General features: G+C 45.6%; 1 long non-coding RNA gene across 1 annotated transcript in view; it reads right to left on the bottom strand.

The window, feature by feature from the left end:
* The window catches only part of LOC145414369 (uncharacterized), a 471,209-nt gene extending 469,038 nt beyond the window's left edge, over nucleotides 1-2,171 (bottom strand). Inside the window, exon 1 of the long non-coding RNA XR_013899878.1 lies at nucleotides 1,954-2,171. This is a non-coding gene — a long non-coding RNA (uncharacterized LOC145414369). The remainder of the gene's footprint in view (nucleotides 1-1,953) is intronic.
* Nucleotides 2,172-23,535: the final 21,364 nt, after the last annotated feature.

Below are 23,535 nucleotides of genomic sequence, written 5' to 3'. Positions count from 1 at the left end.
ATTTGTGATACTATCACTTTTTCCTCTTTTCCTTTGCGGTTCTCTCTCTCTCTCTCTCTCTCTCTCTCTCTCTCTCTCTCTCTCTCCACTTAGCACATACGTGTAAATTAAAATTAGCTGCCGCAGCCACCCCCAGTCTGGTATTCTGTTTTGTACTACTGCTGTGGTGGTAGCCAATAAAAATTCTGTTTTCCACTATTTGTTCTTTTAGTTTGATTCTCATTGGCTCAGGCATCAGGGGTGGTGCATACGTCAAGACTGACCCAAGTAAATACCTCTGGTGGGATTAACCTGTCTTAATCCTTGACTCAGGTGACCACTCGACCTGCCCTACTTAGCACGGAATGATTTTCATATCACCTGAACTGTACTGTACTGTATAAAAAGGAATTTTCCTTTAAGGAAAACTAAGAAAAACGGCGTAAAGCTATTCGTCCTGAAAATTTTTACAGAGAAAAGTGTGGGGGACAAAAGATAATCTGTCCCCCAGGCTCCAAAGAGTGGGGAGGACACGTCCCCCTGTCCCCCACCCAAACGAGGCCCCTGGCACACACACTTATATCTGCTTACCTTCTAAAATGTAGGATGAGGTTATCAACATGGCTTCGTGCAGTCTTCAAAAATTCTGCTTGTTTCAGTTGTTTGCAACAATAAATGTGCAGTGTTTGTTTTCAACAGGCTACAGTGTGAGAGGATAGGGCTGTAGGGTGAGAGGATACGGCTACAGAGTGAGAGGATATGGCTGCAGGGTGAGAGGATAGGGTTGCAGGGTGAAAGGATATGGCTGCAGGGTGAAAGGATATGGCTGCAGGGTGAGAGGATAGGGTTGCAGGGTGAAAGGATATGGCTGCAGGGTGAGAGGATGTGGCTGCAGGGTGAGAGGATAGGGCTGCAGGGTGAGAGGATAGGGCTGCAGGGTGAAAGGATGTGGCTGCAGGGTGAGAGGATAGGGCTGCAGGGTGAGAGGATATGGCTGCAGGGTGAAAGGATATGGCTGCAGGGTGAGAGGATGTGGCTGAGGGGACAGGAAGGCCATTTTTACACCTCATCAGGATTCAAGCGCAAAACATCATTACAGCTCTAATATTAACCACGTAATCTAAGGTGATCGGGGAAATTGTTAAGTTATAACTGGTCATTTTTTCTCAAGGGTTTCATAATATTTAGTGTAGCTTTCAATTTCAAAGGAAATTATTGCTCCCAAATAAATATTTTGGGAAATAGATAATATTGTTTAATATACAAGTGGTAAAATTAGGAAAACCGTGTTTTCATACAAGAACTATGCCAAAAATCCCTTTCAGCATTGCCCCAAAACTTTCCCAGGGGAGGCAACACTGCCCCCCCCCCTGCCCCCCCAGTGGCTACGTGTTTTTTCTTTTTTTTTTTTTTTTTTTTTTTTGTGTCCGACTTCTGGGCATAGGCTTCACAGCCTGCTCTCAAGGCCCAGTAGTCCTCCTGCATACCATACACCTCTCTACATGTCACCACTTCGGCGCTAACACCCACCGTCCATATTGCATACATGCTAGGGCTGTCTCATACAGGACTGGTGTATTGGTATTAGCGGGGGTATTTTTATGACATGTCGGTATGCACACAAACAAACACAAACCCCCCCACCCACCCACCCACCCACCCATACACCCACCCACACACACACACACACACACACACACACACACACAGAAAGAGAGAGAGAGAGAGAGAGAGAGAGAGAGTCAAAGCACAAAACTAGAAGAACTAAGAACTATCAACGAAGATGGTGGTCAAGTCGGCAGAGAAGTGGGCAGATGACAAAGGATGCAAGTTCGATCCATGGCTGGGCAGGGAATAGTTTAAGGATTAGAACTTCGTTGAAATAGACTTGGCTTATATTCCACAAGACCACCGACAATACAGAGAAGGACCCCGACAATTTTATCACACCAGCCAAAAATGAGGGAGACCTACCGCGTACTCCGTGTGTGGACGGTGGGTATTAGAGCCGAAGTGGTGACATGTAAAAGTGTGTGGCTCGTAGCAGGACCGCTGGGCTGGAGAGCGCTCTCTTGTTTTTGTTCCGATTTATTTATTTAAGTATTTATTTATTTTCTAATATATTTAATAACCACCAGCACTAACACTCCGGCACGTGACTGCTCAGCGGAATAAAACCGTTGGCTGGAACAGAATTACTCCAGCTGCAGGTTAACATTCACCTGCACCTGTAGCAACTCACCTAAAACTGTCTTTGTTGCAAATGACACTAATAAAATATCTCTGTAGAAATTATTTTGGTGAAGTAAAAGTTCGAGTACTTATAACTGTTTTCAAAATCCATCTTAATTTCACGACAATATTTTTTTCTTCCGAGCGCAGGAAGGGAGACGAGAGAGGAGTGGGAGGAGCAGACCGCGGCACAGCCACCCACCACCATAGTCACGGCACTACTGGCACCAGCCATCCTGCTCAGGGCTTCCAATACCATGGGTTCATCTTATCCTACGGCAAAGCTTCAAATTTATTACCCTGGAACACACACACACAGTATATCTCTCTATCTATATATCTATCTCTTTATACATGTCTATATATATATATATATATATATATATATATATATATATATATATATATATATATATATATATATATATATATATATATATATATCTGTCTGTCTATCGATCTATACAGTATATATATATATATATATATATATATATATATATATATATATATATATATATATATATATATATATATATATATTGTTACGGAACAGAGAGAGATTAATAAACACTTCAAGTGAGAGTACTAAAATCACTACTGTCCCGCAAAGTTCCAGGTTCAAAACAAAAGCGTTAGGTAAAATTACAAGTTAAAGTTTAATGCTCAAACTAACAGCTAAACATTCAGGACTCATAAGGATAATGTAATGGCAAAAACAGGTTAAATATATGGTTAACTGGAATAGCCTCTATTAACACGAATTTAGCAAGAACAAATTTATCTAAGTCAGCCCTGATAAATGAGAGAACCGAATAATGCTCAGTTAAAGTAAGATATAATATTATTACGGATACAAACTATTCATTCTCGTGCGAGCAGCGGAAGGAGCAGCTTCTCCAGCTCTTTAACTCTACGGAGTTTACATCCCACGTTTCACTTTCGTCATCTCGATTCCTCACTTCCTGCCACTAGCAGCACCACACGACTGTGACTATACACTGTTGGGCAACTGACAGCTGTATATCACAGTCAGGCGGGTTTTCCCGCCTTCCAAACACTCTCCTTTCTGTAACGTTCCCCCCCACCGTCTCCCCCTACACACGTACACACACACACATCCAATACACCACACTCTATCTCCCCGTCCTTTGCAATCCTTTGCCCACATCGCCGTAGGATTTCCTGCAACCCCATCACTGGCGAACCGAACCCCGCGGGAAGGCCGTTTAGGGCCGCCACAAGGGGGGCCACTAGGTTGGCTGGGGAGCCAGGGGGTTGCAGGAAGGCAAAACGCTGTTAGGGTTAGGTTCCCCTCAGGGGGCAATCAGCGTAGGTGCAAGGGTCCCTCCCCACGACGTCCTTTAGAGGACGGGGGAGGTAAAAACCCGGCGCCTAGGATCGCTGATATAGGTAGGCCTGGGCACTCCCTTTTTCTCTCCCTATCACTATGAAGAAAACGACCAACCAACCCAGAACCCCTCCCCAAGGACAAGGAGGAGGAGGAGGAACCATCCCCAAAACCAAGACAACGAAGCCAAAACCAATACAGTTGAAGACAGGCACAACAACCACAGGCAACATGACGAAACTAGCTGGCCTAAACAAAAGACCAAGAGACCCCAGCCCCAAGGAACATACACCAGGAGCGAAGAAGCAAGTACCTGTGCAACAGGACAACTCGCTGAAGAAAAACCCGCTGACTCCACCCACCGAAAATTCAAGTGAAATGGACACCACTCCACCACCGCCAGAATCTGATCTTACAGAAGCAATCTCCACTTCACCCAGTGACACCAACGACACGGCCCAAGACTGCACAGCACAAATAGATGAGCAAGAGGCAGACAACTCCAATACAGCACCAGATGAAGACGAAAACTACACCGTCGTCACAAACAAGAAAAAGAACAACAAAAACCAGAAACGAAGCAGTGACAGCAGCAATGACTCACTAACTCTGCCAGCCCCCCTTAAATCGGGAAACGACAACCCCCCTGCAGCACGACCTCCAAACATCCAACCCAGAAGAACTCCAGCTGTCTCTGTAAAGACGGCCCCACGCCCCACTACAAACCTACCACCCTTCTTGATACCAAAGCAGGAGGCCTTCGCCACAACAATGGACCTAGTCATGCAACTAGAAGAGGAACACCCCAACCTAAAATTCCACACCACAACGAGACGAGACTACAGTATGATCTTAACACCACACGACCAAGACACGTACGAGACCCTGAAGTATTGCAAAACAGTAGCAGGCTACCCTGCAATCATAAAGGAATTAAACCCCGACCTCGCAACACGCAAAGTCATACTGATGGGCTACAACCAATTCCAGCCACTAGAACCAATCCTAAAACACAGCCAGGTGGAAACAGCCACACGCTGCGAAACACGAGGGGAACCGACAAGACAAGTTCTAGTAACAATCAGAGGCACCATTCCCCAGACTCTAGACCTGGGAAACTGGGGAACCTACTACCTCCGCCCATATTCCCCGGAACCACTAAGATGTTACAATTGCCAGAAGTTTGGACATCATCAATCGACATGCACACGCCCACCAACCTGTGCAATGTGCAGCCAACAACATCCAACAGAGCAGTGCCTCACCAGGTTCAAAACCAAACAGCCAATAAACTCCAAATGCCCAAATTGCGGACGCAACCACCATGCCTGGAACAGATCCTGCCCAGCAAGGATAGACAGAGTACTAAAAAGCATGGAAGGACAAGCCAAGTGGGTGCAGGAAAGACTCAAAGTCTCTCCAGCACCCCTAGGCACCTTCGTCTGGGGCACACAGAACAGACAATCCCTACCCCCACCCAACCCCACCTCAACAGCAGAGTACCCCCCACTCCCCAGAAGCAGCAACGCCACCACCACCAACTTCAAAACAAGCCTACCTGCCACACAACAAACACCCACATCCCTCACCCAAGCAACCTCAACACCAATTTTGACTACGACTGCAACACAAACACAGTCGACAGAGGCAACCCAAACGCCACAGCCACAACTCACCACAGTGGACACAGAAACACTCCGCACCATATGCCGGGAGATAGCACTGGGAGTACTACAGATTGTCTCAGACCAACTAGGCCGCCAACTAGACCCCAGACTAGTAACCCCAGCGATAAACAAGCTAATCAACACTCACACGACACAACACAGCCCCAACTTACTCACCCCAAGCAGCCAGCCAGACAACCCACCTCTACCAACCGCCTCACAGGTCAACCCAACACACCAACCACCGCTGCAACCAACCCCATACCCCTACAAACCCCCACAACCCCGAGAACAAGCAGACAAACCACTCCACTCCACATCAATGGACGCCAGGCACACGCAGAGAACTCGCTCACGATCACCACTAAAAGCCATGGACATAACCCAAGGAACGAGCGAAACAACACGCAACCTACCCCCAGATCACACAACAACCTAGATACACGAAATGTCCTGGGACTTACTCAACAGCATAACCCCAATACCAACAACATCAAGTTCCTCCAGTGGAATATCTGCGGAATCAGGGGTAAACAAGCAGAACTCGAGGAAGCAGTCCACACAGACAAAACAGATGTCGTCATACTACAAGAAACCCTCCTGCCCCAAAACCGAAACTGTAATTTGAGAGGCTTCACCCCCCTCTTCCTCCCCTCAGCACGTAACGGGCCCCAAGGCCTCGCAATATTTATAAGAAGCCACATACCTACAACACCCATAGTACCCATGCCACATTGTGGTGACGGGGTAGAGGCACAGGGAATTTCCATATCACTGCAGAACTGCAATCTCCACATCTACAACGTATACCGCAAGCATAACGCAGACCTTGACCTCACAGAACTCGTTGCTAATGCAGACACCCAGCCAACACTCATAGTAGGAGATATGAACGCCCACCACCCCCTCCTCGGCTCCCCTAGCAACACCAACCAAGCAGGGAGACACAGTGCAGAACTCCTGAACGAAACCAACACAGTCACCCTTCTAAATAAAGCCGACACCCCAACCCACATACAAGGAGGCCGCCTTGACCTCGCATTCATATCAACCAATCTAGCTCCCCTAACCCAGTGGAAGATCCCACCCAATTCTAATGTCTGACCACCATGCCATATCAATAAAAGCTAATTTACCCCTTCTACCCAAACCACCAGGCCCACCCCCACGATTCAATACAAAAAAAGCTAACGGGCAACTATACACAGATACTCTGGAACAACTCACAGCCTCACTGCAACACTCACTTGATCTGCAAGCACATGAAAAACAAATAACAACAGCCATACAAGACGCCGCACTAGCTGCCATCCCTAAAACAACACACAAAAGATTCAACCATAAGGACTGGTGGTTTTACAACGATAGAGTCAAGGAACTAAACCACAGGCAAAACCAAGCAAAGAAAATATACAGGAAAAACAGAACCCCTGAAGGACTGCAACACTTACGAACGACAGTCCGACTGGTAAGAGAAGAAAAGAACAAAATCAAGGAAAAAAAGTGGTTAGAGTAGTGCAGTTCCCTTAATGCAAGCAGCAGCACTGGGGCATTATGGAAAAAACTCAGAGCAGTGTCAGGATCAACCCCCAACAGACCCACATCCCACCCCAACCCACAAGAAGAAGCTGAAAGAATAGCACTAAACTTCGCAAACAACACTTCCCCAAGACATCTCCCAGATGCCACAAGACGGCGCCAGGAATTACTGCATAATGAAAGAAGACACCTAATTAACAGGGAGAAGCAAAAAGAGCATCCAGCCGACTGCCCATTCACTATGAACGAACTTGAAAATGCACTGAAAACAAGCCAAGACACTGCCCCTGGTAAGGATGGCATCACTTACTCTATGATAAGACACGCAGGCCCCATTGCAAAAGCCGCCATACTGAACCTAATTAACCATTCCTGGGAAGCAGGACAACTCCCAACAACTTGGAAACAGGCACTCATCACCCCCGTGCCAAAACCCAAAAACCCAGGCTCATACAGGCCCATCTCCCTACTAAGCTGTCTCAGCAAAACAGCTGAAAGAATGATTTTACGACGACTACAGTGGTGCACACCCACACCCCACGATCATATATTCGCCTACACCAGCGGCAGGGGAACGAGCGAATGCCTCGCAACACTACTCACCGAACTGAGAGGAAGGAGGGGGCTAGCTATTTTTATAGACTTAGAGAAGGCTTTCGAACTAGCCTGCCCCGAATCAATACTAGATGCCCTAGCCCGCAAAGGAATAGGAGGCAAGCTTCTACAGTGGATAGAAAACTTCTTCACAAACAGAGAAGCGATGGTGCGTTTCCACGGCACCACATCATCACTCCACACACACACCAACGGCACCCCTCAGGGAAGTATAATCAGCCCCACCCTCTTAAACATTCTAATTGAACACCTCCTAGAAATAGACCTAGGCCCCAACGTCAAATTATTCACTTACGCAGACGACCTAGCAATCATCATAAACAAGGGCCCCTATCACACTAAAGCCCAAACCGCCTTGACACGCTTAAATTCCACCTGCAAAAACCTTGGCTTTAAAATAAACATAAACAAAACCAAAGCACTCCCCTTAGGTATGAACACACCACAACAACAACTATACCTCGATGCCACACCTATCGACTACGTCACCACCCACATGTACCTAGGAGTCTGGCTAGACACCAGCCTCAGATTCAGACAAGAAATAAGCTACCTCAGGGAAAGAACAAAAATAAGAACAAACGCACTCAGAGCGTTAGCTGGCAGAGGAATGGGAGCAACACATCGAGTATTAAGACTCTTCTACATCCAAGCTATCCGTTCCCTAGTAGACTACGCCGCCCCTGCACTAATAACCATAGAATCACAACTAACGGAAAAGCTAGAGGTAATCCAGAATAATGCACTACGTGCGATAACAAACGCCCCACCTTGGACTCGTCTCGTCAACCTACGCATGGAATGCGGTATCGAATCATTACAAAACAGAAAACAAGCACGAGTAGTATGCATAGCTGCTAAGCTAGCTCACAGTGCTTCAGACCTCACCCCTATAAAACAAATCAAAGCAGAACTGATCAGACACCCCACTCTCCTAAATAAAAGCTGGACACACTGCACAATTCGGGCCATTAGGAAATACAACGCCACAAACAAAATCACACAACAGCCCGACACCCCGATACCGGAATATAAAGAACCTCCCCCATGGACCCCCCCACCATACAGACTCCTCACCCCAAAAATCACAGGGAAAAAAACCACACTCCCACAACTACTACGCCAAGAAGCGCTAGAAAGAATCGCGACAATCACAGACCGAAACACAGTAAACTACTATACAGATGGTTCTGTAGAACAACCGAAAGCTGCAGCTGCATTCATCAGCAATGAAAAAGAATTCGCTGCAAGAATCTCCGACGGAGCATCCACCCTGCAAGCAGAACTAGTAGCCATTGCGGAGGCGCTGTCAGACGCTAACACAGCAAATACACAGACGCACATAAACATATACACAGACTCTCTCTCCGCCATACAAACACTACGCAAACATAAACACCGTAACAACAGACACATCATCTCCACAATAAACAACACAGCACACAACATCGCACAATCAGGCAGAACAATCACGATACACTGGATCCCCAGCCATGTAAACATACACGGCAACGAACGAGCAGACCGTGCAGCCAAACACGCCCTTACGCACCCACAGATAGATATACACATACCACCGACCATAACACAAACAAAACACGACATAAAAACGATAACACCCACTCTCACAAAACAAGAACATGAATACCATGTCAACCAAGGCTCCACTTCTGCCATCTGGTACGCCAGTGCAACAAAATATAAACAAATACCGCTACCCACACATACACCCAACAGACTTCTCACCTACATACACCGCCTCCGCCTCGGCTACTTATCACGCGATCTAGTAATCAATAACATCAGAAACGCAATCTGCAGCTACTGCAGAACAGACGCCCCCTTCCCCCTGTTACACTACATAATTAAATGCAGAGCAACAGCCACCATCAGAGGTGGCGCCGCTTACCCAGACCCCGATATAACACCCACCTCCCCTCTCGCCACACCTGTTCAAACACTAAGCAACACAGCCACATCCATCATCCATAATGCCATATCCAACACCCCGCATCTTTTAATCAACCTAGTTAAGTCAAAACCCCCTCCGATGTAACTACTAAACGAACATTACCGCACTGGGCTACGAGGTGGCCCAGCCCCCCCCCCACCTTCTCACGGGGGGGGGGGAAATCAATTACTACTACTACAAACTATTACTAACTCTGGCTGACAATATGAATCACAAAAACTTTACCAGGCCTACTAATTAACGCCTTATGCTATACAGTACAAGAAAAAATGTAATAACACTTATACTTAAATTACACAGCAGCTAGATGGCTGGAGACTTCCTGAGCACTCACAAAAATAGTAATACACTATACAGGGGAGGAAAGAGATGTGAACAAAATGAGGAGTAGATCTAAATGCCAAGTAATGCAGAGACTGAGCTCATTATATAGGGGCCAGCAGAGCTTGATACAACTTGTAAGAAGGACGTGCAAATGAAGCCATAGGGGACAAAGAGTTGACAATCCTGCTCTGAACAACAGAAAGAACGACTTACTCTACTATAAGGGGGAGAAGGGGGGAGTGAGGTAGAACACGCAAGCCTGGTCACTATGGGAGCCACGAGGCGAATCGTGATCAAACATGCAGCATACTGTACATTAGAATTATACAAAGGATGATGAAATCATAGGCTATGTAACACCTCCCCACAAAGAAAAAGAAATTTACAAAGGAAATTTCTTATTACTCTAAAACAATCTGTCTAAAGTCTAGATAAGCAATCTGCAATAACATTTTCTTTCCCCTTGACATGTTGTATGTCTAATGAATTCTCCTGAAGAAGTAGACTCCATCTTGTCAATCTCTGATTTTTATCTTTAAACTTTCTAAGGAATTTCAGTGGGTTATGATCGGTATAAATGACTATGGGGTCAAAACCAGAACGCAAATAAAATGAAAAATGCTGTAAACTCAAAATCAAGGCCAAAAGCTCTTTCTCAATAGTTGAGTAGTTCTTTTGAGGTGGAGTGAACTTCTTACTGTAATAAGATACAGGGTGTTCAATACCCTGATCATCCTCTTGCAGCAAAACAGCCCCAGCTCCTGTATCACTTGCGTCAACAGCCATCTTAAAAGGCTTAGCAAAATTTGGAGTAGCGAGCACTGGCTGACTTAATAGGATAGCTTTAAGTTTACTGAAAGAGGATTCACAGTTATCGGTCCAGACAAATTTAACTCCCTTTTTCAGTAGGTCTGTAAGTGGTGATACAAGAATTGAAAAGTTAAGAACAAATCTGTAATAACCTACCATTCCCCAAAATCTTTGTAGCTCTTTCCTACTTTTAGGTCTGAGAAGATCACTTATAACCTGAACCTTAGCTCCTGATGGTGCAACATGTCCATCACCAATTACGTACCCAAGGTTCTGAACTTTAGCTTGACCAAACTCACACTTTGATAAATTAGCTACAAGATTAGCCTGAACCAAACGCTCAAGAAATTTACTGACATGGCATAGGTGATCTTTCCAGTTGTCACTGAAGATTAATACATCATCAATATAAACAACACACCCTGCCAAACCCTCTGTTACAACATTCATGAGCTTCTGAAAAGTGGCTGGTGCATTCTTCATACCATATGGCATTACAGAACATGCAAAAGTCTTTCCTAGTGTTACAAAACATGAGATCTCCCTAGCACGTTCAGTCATAGGTACTTGCCAGTATCCCTTTAACAAATCAAACTTATTTATGTACCTAGCCTTTCCGATCTTGTCTATGCAATTTTCCACGTGAGGGAGAGGGTAAATGTCTGTTTTGGTTATCTGATTCACACGTCTGTAGTCGATGCAAAGCCGCTGTGACCCCCCTGGCTTAGGGACTAGAGTGACAGGAGAACTCCACTCGCTCTGACAGGGCTCAATCATCTTGTGGTCCAACAGGTAGCCAAGCTCCTTCTGGATGATAGGAACTTTCACTGGGTTCACACGGTAAGAAGGCAGTTTAATTGGCTTTGCGTCTCCAACATCGACATCATGCATCAACACAGTGGTTCTTCCTGGAGTGGCACGGAACACTTGCGGGTACTCCTGCAGTAATGCCGAAAACTCCTGCCTTTCCTCGGGAGCTAGATGAGAAAGCTTAGTCTGGAGATCATTCATGATATCAGGATTCTTCCCCAAAATATCACTCAGGCTCATGCTGCGTGGGAGAACTTCACTTGCAGACTCGGGTGGAACAGCTACAGTGCAGACTGGGTTATTTTCGTCCCGCCTGTGATATAACTTCAGCATGTTGATGTGACAAAGTTGCTTGTTCTTTCTACGATCTGGTGTGGCGATGACATAGTTGACATCACTGAGTTTCTTCTCCACGAAATAAGGACCACTAAACTTGGCTTGAAGAGGTTGCCCATGCACCGGTAGCAGAATCAAAACCTGATCTCCTGGCTGAAAGTGGCGTAACCTGGACTTCTTATCATACCAAGTCTTCATCTTCTCCTGAGCAGCTCCTAAATTCTCTCTCGCCAGCTGTAAAGCAGTGGACAGCCGTTCTTTGAACTTCATCACATACTCCAGCAGGTTGACGTCATCTTCCTCCGACAGCCAGCATTCCTTGCGTAGCTTAAGGGGTCCTCTTACTTCATGGCCAAACAGTAGTTCAAAGGGTGAAAAGCCCAGTGATTCATTTGGATATTCTCTTGTGACAAATACAACGAATGGAAGACCCTTATCCCAGTCTTTCTGATGTTCCAAACAGTATTTCCTGAGCATCGATTTGAGTGTTTGATGATATCTCTCCAACGCTCCTTGGGTCTGGGGATGGTAAGCTGAAGACGTGATCTGGGTGATGCCCAACTCTTTCAGAGACTGCTTGAAAACATTTGACATAAAATTACTTCCCCGGTCTGACTGTACCTCCTTGGGCAGACCAAACTTGGTGAAGAACCCTAGCATTTCCTTAACCACGTTCTTTGCTGAGATATTTCTAAGTGGAATGGCTTCAGGATAACGAGTAGCCATATCAATCAGGGTCAACACATAAGAAAATCCTGAAGAAGTCTTAGGAAGAGGGCCCACAATATCCACCAACACACGGGTGAATGGCGCCTCAAAAGGAGGAATGGGAACTAGAGGTGCAACCTTTTCGGTCTGATTACACTTCCCCACAACTTGACAGGTGTGACAAGACTAACAATACCAGGAAACATCTCTGAAGATACCTGGCCAGTAGAAGTGTTTCAAAATGCTTGCCACAGTCTTCCTCACTCCAAGGTGTCCTGCCAAACTGGAATCATGAGCCACTGTAATGATATCCTGCCTACAAACACGAGGGATGACAACTTGATGTACAACCTCCCATTCACAGTTGGCTGATGCTGTTGGGGGTCTCCACTTTCTCATAAGTACTCCTGACTTTATATAATAACAAGTAGAAGCACCAGCTGACTCTTCCTCACTGCAAGCAGAGTTAGCTAGACCTTTCAACTCAGGGTCAGCAACCTGCAACTCAACCAACTCTTGACGAGACAAATTATCAACACTACGGGGTACTGCCTCATCTGGTGAGTGGTCCAAATTAGCAAGAAAAGTGTCAGCTAGGATAACATCATCATCATCATAATCCTCTAAGTCACCAGTAACTTTAGACTTAGCCCTAGTGACAGCACATGCAGAGAACACCTCAGGGACATCACAATCCTGGGTCGCAGTCACTGGTTCACTAGACAACTGAGCAGCTGGACACACTTGACTTCCACCAATATCATTTCCAAGTAAGAAAGTTACACCTGACATTGGGAGTGTCTCAACCAACCCAACCATAAAGGAACCATTAATAAAACCAGACTCTAAATTCACTCTGCACAGAGGGGCAGAGAAGTAATTATTCCCTACACCTTGTAAGATTACAGTTTCATCAGAAGAATTAACATTAGAGCCTAGAACACTAGTCAGCATAAGGGATTGGCAAGCACCTATATCACGATATATTTTAACTGATTTCCTGTCATTACTGTCCAGAGGACTGACAAAACCATCAGACAGGAAATTAGCACATGAACTCTTGAGAGTGTCACCCACGTTACTGCCCAAAAGAGGAGCTTCATCATGAGAATTTAATTTACCCCTCAATGCAGGTTCAGTTAACTCGGTTAAAGAATTCTGGGAACTCTCAAGGGTGGACACTAGACCAATTGACTGAATATTTAAAGACTCCTTTTTGTTCACATCACGCTGTCTCCTGAAACATTTCTCCGTAGTATGACCAAGCTTACTACAATAAGTACTTTTCTGAAATCTAGAGGTGAAGCTGGTATTTACTTCCTGAGAAACATCATCTTTATTCTCTTTCCTGTTACCTGTACTCTGAGTAGAGGCAACGTACTTACTCTCAGCATTCCTTTTTTCTTTAGAATATCTCTTGTGAGTGAGAACATATTCATCAGCTAAAACTGCAGCATCAGACAAATTATCTATTCTTTTCTCATCAAGATATAGGCTTACATCTTTATTAATACACCTTTTGAAGTCCTCCAGCAAAATCATCTGCTTAAATTTATCAAAATCAGAATTTACATTCTTAGAATTTAACCACTGCTCTAACAGATCTTCTTTGATTTTTGCATACTCAACATGGGATTGCTTATCTTGCTTATAAGTTGTCCTAAATTTTACTCTATAAGCTTCAGGAACAAGCTCATAGGCCTTAAGAATCAAGCTCTTAACTACATCATAATTATCAGATTGATCCTGAGGCAAAGATGCATAAGTTACTTGAGCTTTACCGGTGAGAACAGTCTGAAGGAGTACTGGCCAATACTTTTTGGGCCAATTAAAACCTGTAGCTACCCTCTCAAACAACTGAAAATACTTTGTTAAATCAGATTCATTAAAAGGAGGGACAAGTTTAACATTTTTTGCCACATCAAAATCATCAGAGCTAGATGATCCAGTTCCACCTTGTTTCATGCGATACTCATGGTCTGCCTGAATCCTAGCAAGTTCAATTTGTGCCTGAGCCTGTGCCTGTGCCTCCTGAATACGAGCCTGAGACTCAACCTCCTTAGCCTCAGCCTCGTTAGCACGACCCTGAAACTCAGCCTCCTTAGCACAAGCCTGAACTCAGCCTCCTTAGCACGAGCCTCCTGCAGGGCTAGCTGTAACTTAGCTATTTCAATCTGCGTTTGCTCATCTGGAGGAGTTACATTAAACAAGCTTTTATTAATCATGTCAACAACTTGATCTTTAGAATGATGAGAGCGAACAGCAATTCCCAATTGTTGAGCAACAAGCTTAAGTTCATTCATTGTTCTGTTTTCTACATCACACACTGTTTGCACATTTGACAAAAAATCTTTGGGTTCATCAAGAGTAGTAATAGTAGACATCATGAATAAATCAGTCACAAAATATCAAGCAATATCCTTATCATAATATCCTGAATATCCTGATAAGAGGTCGCCAAATTTATGTTACGGAACAGAGAGAGATAATGAACACTTCAAGTGAGAGTACTAAAATCACCACTGTCCCGCAAAGTTCCAGGTTCAAAACAAAAGAGTTAGGTAAAATTACAAGTTAAAGTTTAATGCTCAAACTAACAACTAAACATTCAGGACTCATAAGGATAATGTAATGGCAAAAACAGGATAAATATATGGTTAACTGCAATAGCCTCTATTAACACGAATTTAGCAAGAACAAATTTATCTAAGTCAGCCCTCATAAATGAGAGAACCGAATAATGGTCAGTTAAAGTAAGATTTATTATTACGGATACAAACTATTACTAACTCTGGCTGACAATATGAATCACAAAAACTTTACCAGGCCTACTAATTAACGCCTTATGCTATACAGTACAAGAAAAAAATGTAATAACACTTATACTTAAATTACACAGCAGCTAGATGGCTGGAGACTTCCTGAGCACTCACAAAAATAATAATACACTATACAGGGAAGGACAGAGATGTGAACAAAATGAGGAGTAGATCTAAGTGCCAAGTAATGCAGAGACTGAGCTCATTATATAGGGGCCGGCAGAGCTTGATACAACTTGTAAGAAGGACGTGCAAATGAAGCCATAGGGGACAAAGAGTTGACAATCCTGCTCTGAACAACAGAAAGAACGACTTACTCTACTATAAGGGGGAGAAGGGGGGAGTGAGGTAGAACACGCAAGCCTGGTCACTATGGAAGCCACGAGGCGAATCGTGATCAAACATGCAGCATACTGTATGTTAGAATTATACAAAGGATGATGAAATCATAGGCTATGTAACAATATATATATATATATATATATATGTGAACATTGTAAAACTGCTCGAAAACATATATAAAGAGGGAACTGCTACAGTTAAATTACATAAGGACTCAGAGAAAATTAAGATTCAGAAGGGCGTGCATCAGGGAGATACAATTTCACCAAAGTTATTTACAGCATGCCTAGAAAGTATTTTCAGAAAGCTAGACTGGGAAAACAAAGGAGTGAACATAAATGCAGAAAAGCTAAACGATTTAAAATTTGCAGATGACACTGTCCGTATCTCAGAAACAGCAGAGACATTGCAAGAAATATTAAATGACCTGAACAGAGAAAGTCTCAAAGTAGGGCTAAAGATGAACCAGAGTTAAACTAATGTCTAATCTTCAAACACTAAAGAGCGTCATCAGATTAAGTGGAGAAATTCTTGAAGAAGTCGAGGAATATAGTTACCTGGGACAAATACTAAAATTAACGAAAAATAATGATAGCGAAATAAAAAGACGCATTACAATTGGACGGAAAGCTTTCGGTAAACGTAGAGACATTATGAAAAGTAGCTTGCCAGTTTGTATGAAACGAAAAGTATATAACGAATGTATAATTCCAGCTGACGTATGGTTGTGAGATTTGGAAACTGACAAATTCGATGGAAAATACACTAATTCGTTCTCAGAGAGCAATGGAAATATCAATGCTGGGAATATCTTTAAGAGACAGGAAAAGATCAACTTGGGAAAGAGAGCAGACTAAAGTCAGAGATATTATAGAAGTTATAAACGAACAGAAATGGAGATGGGCAGGCCATGTAGCAAGAATAAGGGATAATCGATGGAGCAAGAGGTTGACTGACTGGACACCAAGAGATTGTATGCATAGCAGAAAAAGGCCAGCCGGGAGGTGGAGGGATGAGATAGAGAAATTTGCAGGGAAAACGTGGCAAAGATTGGCTCAGTCAAGGAGTTCTTGGAGAAGGTTGAGGGAGGCCTTTGTTCGGCAGCAGACTTGTAATAGCTGCTGCTGCTGCTGCTGCTGATGATGATGATATATATATATATATATATATATATATATATATATATATATATATATATATATATATTGGTATATATGTTAAAATACCTGCCGCCACCGGACCGATCACCCCGCCACCCCCCACCCCACCACCGAGCCACCGCCGTACCACCACCCCAGGAGGACACCACGGCAGGACGGATAATCGAGATGTCGACCCAGAGCAAGAAGGACCCCAGGGCCTCCCTGTCCTGAGTCCCTCTTCTCCACAACTAGTCCAACACAAGATACACAGGAAGAAGACATGACCCTGCGAGCGGGGCAGCCTTCACCAGGTGCAGGGTGGGACTGATCCAAGGTCAGTCCCAAGCAACACCGCGGTGTGGCCACTGTACGTGACGGGGAAGGAGTGGCCACTGTACACCCTTCAGTTGTCTCCCCCCTGTGACACTGCCATAACGGCCACTGTACGTGTGGAGGAAGGAGCGGCCACTGTATGCCCTTCGGTCACAGCCACGTCTGGGGACAGCCTTGGAGCGTTAGCTCTTGAGAGCGGTCCGACTGGCAAAGGCAGGAGTAGTGGAACCACGATCATGGCCACTGTATGTGTTGGGGAGGGAGTGGCCACACTATGCCCCTCATCCACTACCTCCTCCTATGGGAGTAACACTGCGGTAACGGCCACTGTACGTGCCGGGGAAGGAGCTGCCACTGTACGCCCTTCAGTTACTTCCCGAAGGGCAGGAAGACCCACGGTAACAGCCACTGTACGTGCCGGGGAGGGAGCGGCCACTGTACGCTCGTCATCTTCCTATTCCTCCTTTGGGAGTACAACGGCCACTGTACGTGTGGTGGAAGGAGCGGCCACTGTACGCCCTTCAGCTGTGGGCCCTAGGAGTTATCGAACCACCACAACGGCCACTGTACGTGTGGGGGAAGGAGCGGCCACTGTACGGCCTTCATCCATGATGCCTACAGTCCTCCCAAAGAAGGAGGTCCCTTGCGCGGCCGACCCTTTACCTCTCGGCTGCGTGGGACACTCTTTGTTGTCTCCCTCCAGGTGTGGTTCCCCGGAGGTGCTGCCGGAGTGGTGGCGTGGCCCGATCCCGGTCCTACCGCCTACCCCTGGACGGTCCCAGACCCTGACGAAAGCCCGACGGAGGAGGCACCACAGTTCACCCCTAACGGCACCCCACCCTGCAGGCGGCCGCAGTCCCCAGACTCCCAGGCCTGACCAGCAGGCCCCACCACCGGGCAATTCAGGCTCCCCCTCTCCCCAGAGTCAGAGGTGACAGGCCCGCCTCCTGCAGCTGTTCGGCCCTAGCCCCGAGGGCCACCTCCCAGGTCGAGGCCCCCAGACCAGAGGGCCTCCCTGCACCCCACCGATGAGGCTCCAACACGAGGGCCTCCTCACAGGTCGAGGCCCCCAGACGGGAGAGACTCCCTGTACACCCCTGACGAAGAAGGCCCGGACGGTGACACCCCTACGGGCAGTGCGCTGCCCCCTACAGGAAGGCTCTCCAATAGGGCCTCCTCCCATGCCCAGGCGCCTCCTCAGTTAATCCCAGGAACTAAGGGTAAACAGTGATCTCAACACCTCATGCCGCGAACCGTCGAGACGGGAGTGTATAGTGACAGTGACAAAGTGAGGGCCAGAGCAATATAAGTGACACACTGTGAAACGATACCCAGGCAGAGTGGAAAATACTAATAAGTACAAACAGAGTAACATATAGAAATAATGGGTCAAGACCAGTGGTGCCCGGAGAACCAAAGACCTGTGAACAATGTTACCACGGCTAAATGACTTCCCCGAGTGTTGCGACTCACACCCTGAACATTTATAGTTATATTCACTCCCGTGACCCTTGGCCCTTTCCACCTCTAGTGCATCAGGCTTAATATATAAAATGTCAGTTCTGCCTATAAACAAAATACGGGTATTGTGTATTCATAATTTGTTTTCTGTGTGTAAGTGAAGAGCACCACATCCTGAGTGTAACTGTGTACATTTATATTGAAAGCTAACTCTGTGTCCCTGTCCAAAACATATCCAGTGTCTCTCTGTATTATATTGTAACGGTCTATGAATTAAGACAATAGATGTGTTAAGATATACTGCCTAGTTTTTATGCCCTGTTCCTTTGTGGGTGCTTTACTTCCGGTCCGGAAAGAAGACCCCGCTCAGTCACGGGCATTTTTAGGACGAGAGGTCGGACTAAAAACACCCCGCATAACATATATATATATATATGTGTGTGTGTGTGTGTGTGTGTGTGTGTGTGTGTGTGTAAAACCATAATTGAGAGAGAGAGAGAAAGAGAGAGAGAGAGAGAAATTCACTAGTGTTTGTAGCATATATTTTAATGCTTTAACCCGCCCCGTACCTACCAATTTATTACCAAACCCACCTCCCAAACCCGACAAATTTTCGACTTGTCTTTTTTTTGGGGGGAGGGGGGTGCTCAAACCACCGCTATTGGTGAGAAACAATGGAAAATCACCAAGAAAGTGCTCACCTCAGCTTACAAGTGGTCGGGACACGTGAGTCTCCGCGCCCCTGGTATCGTACTCTGTTGAGGCGTGGTGCAGGTGCCACGTTTTCTATGGTAGGGGTGACTATTCGAAACCAACCAGAACACATAAATATACATTTATTTGGTAAAAATTTACATGTAGTACAAGAATATATTGGTTTTCAAAAAAAGTATAGACGATATAAGCATAGGTTCATTATCGGAACACCTGAATATCGCCGACTCACTGAGACTGTTGTTTCAACTTGCATTCTATTTCTCAACTTACATTATACTTTTCTGCAATCATTATACAATTTTCAACTTTCTGTAATAGTTACCACATATTGACAGGCCTTACTATTATAGTGAATGTCATATTATCGCATACTGACAGCCTTACTATTATAGTGAGTGATATTCTCGCAAGCACGCAGTATTACATTTTTTTTTTTCAACTTCGACTATAGTTTTCAACTTCTATAACTGTTATCACATATTGACAGGTCTTACTATTATAGTGAGTGTAATTTATCGCATATTTACATGCCTAGCGTGATATTCTCGCAAGCACACAGTATCACATTCTAGTTTTCAACCTCCATTATACTTTTCCACAAAGATTATTACCATTTTCCAACCTTCTGTAACTGTTATCACATATATACATGACTTACTACTATAGTGAGCGTGATATTTCTCACCACACAGTATCACATATTGACTGGCCTTACTAGAGTGTGCGTACTAGAGTAGGCTAGTAGGGTGTGATATTCCTTGAAACAGGGCTCAAGGCACAGACCAACATTACACTCCGCACCCCCGTATCTCGTGTCTCGTCTGCCAGTGCTTGCTCTTACTTTGAGTTGCTACACACATGACGGGCACTGTGGTCTGAGATGGTTTGGTTGAGAGGGGATGGTGGTGAGGAAGTGGCATCCTGTGAGGCATAGGGGCGTCTGGCCGGCAGTGGTGGTGCGGGTGCGGGGGTGGGGCCTTTCCTCTGCATATTTCCCGTTGATCTCTCGGAACAGCTCCCTCACAATCCCTCCGAAAGTCTCGGAGGTTCCTGTAGTCAAGGTGTGGAGGTAGTGGCAGTTGAGGTCCGTAATATCAAGCAGGGGGAAGAAGAGTTTCTTGTACCATTTCATCGTGGTCCTGGCACATTCCACACTGGGAATCATGGAATCAGACTGGTCTACCTGCCTCATGTTCACATTGTACTCCACTACTGACTCCGGTTTCCCGACGTGGGTCCTCTTCTGGCTGGTGTACTCCACAGAGTCTGTCCAGTGCATTAGGGGGCGGTGTACCATCAACAGGAGGGAAACTTCTCTCCTGTGGTTCCATACAGTGGCGAGGATGTTGTTTGCCTTGAAGAAAACCACCTCATTCCTGTCGAGTTTCCTCCCGAGTTTCACCACATGACAGTGGTTTCTCTTGACAGTGCCACAGATTCCGATGTCGTGAAGGTGGAGGTACCGAGCAAGAAGAAGGCTAGTGTACCAGTTGTCCAGGTACAAGACGTGACCACGATGAAGGTAATTCTCTATCATTGTCTTCACCACGGCCCCAGAGAGTCCAATACTTCAATCTTCTGTTATGTCTGTCTGTGTGCCGGTGTACAAGACTGTGTCTTGCACATAACCAGTTTTACAGTTACATATAAGAAAGATTTTGAACCCAAAACAGTGTCTCTTGCTGGGTCTGTACTGGTGAAAGGAAAGATTGCCTCTCCTCAACACAAGACTCTCGTCTATGACAAGGTCTCTGTAAGGATAAAATGACAAGCAGAAAGTTTCCCGTATGTGATAAAAAACAAGCCTAATTCTCCTCATTTTATCTGTGTTATTGCATTAGCAGGGTCATCTGCATCATAAAAGTGGAAGCGGCTCAGAATGTATTGAAACCTATTCCGACTCATAACTTTACCAAAGAAAGGTGTGTAAGTAATCAGGTCAGTAGACCAGTAAGCCGGAATTTGTCCTTTCCGTACAATACCCATCAACTGATCCAAGGCCAAAAAAAGGAACATCTCACCTACTGTTACTGGGTAGTCATAGTGCCGTGAGTGCTTGCTCGTTGTACCCTCGTGCTTGCTTTCATGGTGCATGCTTCTGGCGAAGTTGTTTGTCTGCTCCACTATAAGCACCACAGACGGCTCAGAGAAGTAAAGGTGGAAGAAATTCACCCTGTGGGAGCCTTCATGGGTATGGGGAACAGTGCAACCAGACCACCACTCCTCTGTGAAAGGGTGAATTGTTGGTACAAAATCACTCCCGTCCTCCCAGAACCATGACACATCACCATCTCCACCCTCATCTCCATCGTCGCCTTCGTCGGGGTGTGGAGGAGAGGGTGGTGGGGATGGTTGGGGAGGTGGAGAGCAGTGCCCTTTCCCACTCATGCTCCTTTTTCCTTTCCCTTTTCCTTTCCCCTCCCCCTTCTCTTTTGTCCCTTTCCCCACATCACAGGGCTGTGAGGAGGGAGTGTGGGAATACTGTGGGGCGAAAGAGGTGCTTGGAAGCGGCTCCTCCTCACCTGCCCACTGCCCAGGTGCACCACGTGCTTGCCTGGGAGCTCCCTGCCTGCCACTACCACTTTCACATTCCACACCACTCACTCCCACCCCTTCACTTTCGCCTTCTCCAGACAAAACAACAGGCCCATACCTTACTCGCCTCCTCGCCCCTCCCACTCCATGCGGCGAGATCTGTTCCGACCCCAACCATGTGGGAACACCATGTCCATCTGCTCCATCCTCGTCCTCGTCCAACCCTTCATGTACAGGATGGAGCGAGGTGCGTGCATGTCCTCGTGGTCTAGCCTGGGCTTCCCCTGCCTGAAGATATGTTACATACTACTGCTCGTCTCCTCGTCAGGCAGCATGTAGTCTTTGTCGAGGACATTGTCATTGACTGGTGAATCACTGACGCCAGTGAAGGCCTCGGCTGTTATGCATCCAGGATGGCTTGGATTTCCTTATCAGAGAGATCTTGGCACGCCATGTCCGTCCTGGGTCACTGCTAACAGGTGAATGGCTGAGTCAGGGGTGCAATTGGGTCACGTGGGGTCGGGGAGTGTCCCCACATGGCGGTGGGTAGAGGAAGGTGTCATGTGTATACGCACCAAAAATCATGCAAGGAATATGAAAAATGTGCAAATGACGGATCTTGCATTTGCAAAACATATATATATATATATATGTCGTGGGGACTGAGTGTGAAAAAAAGTTGCGACGTGCATCCTATGTCATGGGTACGGCGCAGGTTAAGTGAGTACAATGGGGTAGCCATGAAGTCCATCAAAGCTGGTAGTGCAGGATTCACTTTAGGGTGCATAAAACTGTGGGACGGTAGCCTGTATAAAATGCGTTACGTTAAAATAGAAAGCAAAGCGAGTCAGTATTATATTTCAGGGCAATTACTGTACACTACTATGAAAACGACCAGTATAAACATGTAATAAAATGTATAAAATGCAGGGATCTCAATTTGCAAGTAATGATAATAGTAATAATAATAATAATAATAATAATAATAATAATAATAAAAATAATAAGATGCAAAAAAAAATCCAGGCAGGAAACTACATTTAAACCCCCACTTTCTTTCTTTCTTTTTTTTTCTTTTTAATCCAGTGTACAGTAGTGCATCAACTTTTGCTACAGCAGGATTCGCGGAATCCACTTTCGCGGCATGCACCAAATATTCCCTAACTTCCACTTTCGCTTGAAAAAAATCGATTTTCGTGCACAAATTTTGGGTTTGGGACAATATTTTGAACTTTGAATTTCCTGCACCGCCCGCCCGCAACCCACCGCCATCTTGAATGACGTCATGTCAACACTCTGTCCACCCATTCCCGCCATTGTGTACGAGCGTGCTAGCTCCATTGTGTTGGATTCTCACGGTTCAATGGCCTCTACTATACCTGGTAGTGTGGGGAAAGGGCCTGGTGGTGTGGGGGGAGAGCCTGGTGGTGTGGGGGGAGGGCCGGGAGGCAGTGGTGGTGATAAAAAGTGGCTGGGACATTCAAAGTCGGGAGGTGGCGCCAATACGTCTGGCGTGGCTAAATAAGCCCGCCACGCGCCTCGGATACTTACCCCCAACATCCATTAAACACCTCAACCTGGTCTCTGTGGTATGTTTCTCCTCATATAATGTGTACTGTACAGTTTTTATTGTTTGTATCTCACAATGCAATGTACAATAGTGATTTGATGTACTGTATTGCTAGTGAAAATGAAAATCTGATGTTACTTTAGGATAACCGGGAACCAATTAGCCTTTTTGCCATAAAGACAATGCCCCAACTTTCGCTAATTCCACTTTCGCGCATTATTTTTGGACCCAATTAGGCGCGAAAATTGGTGCCCCACTGTATGCCATTATGGT

Source organism: Coenobita brevimanus, chromosome 99, assembly GCF_032717465.1.
Source record: "Coenobita brevimanus isolate Jiangsu-jjx chromosome 99, ASM3271746v2, whole genome shotgun sequence".
Classification (NCBI taxonomy): Eukaryota; Metazoa; Arthropoda; class Malacostraca; order Decapoda; family Coenobitidae; genus Coenobita; species Coenobita brevimanus.
The sequence above is the reverse complement of the archived record's forward strand: the minus strand, read 5'-3'. Positions and strand labels throughout refer to the sequence as shown.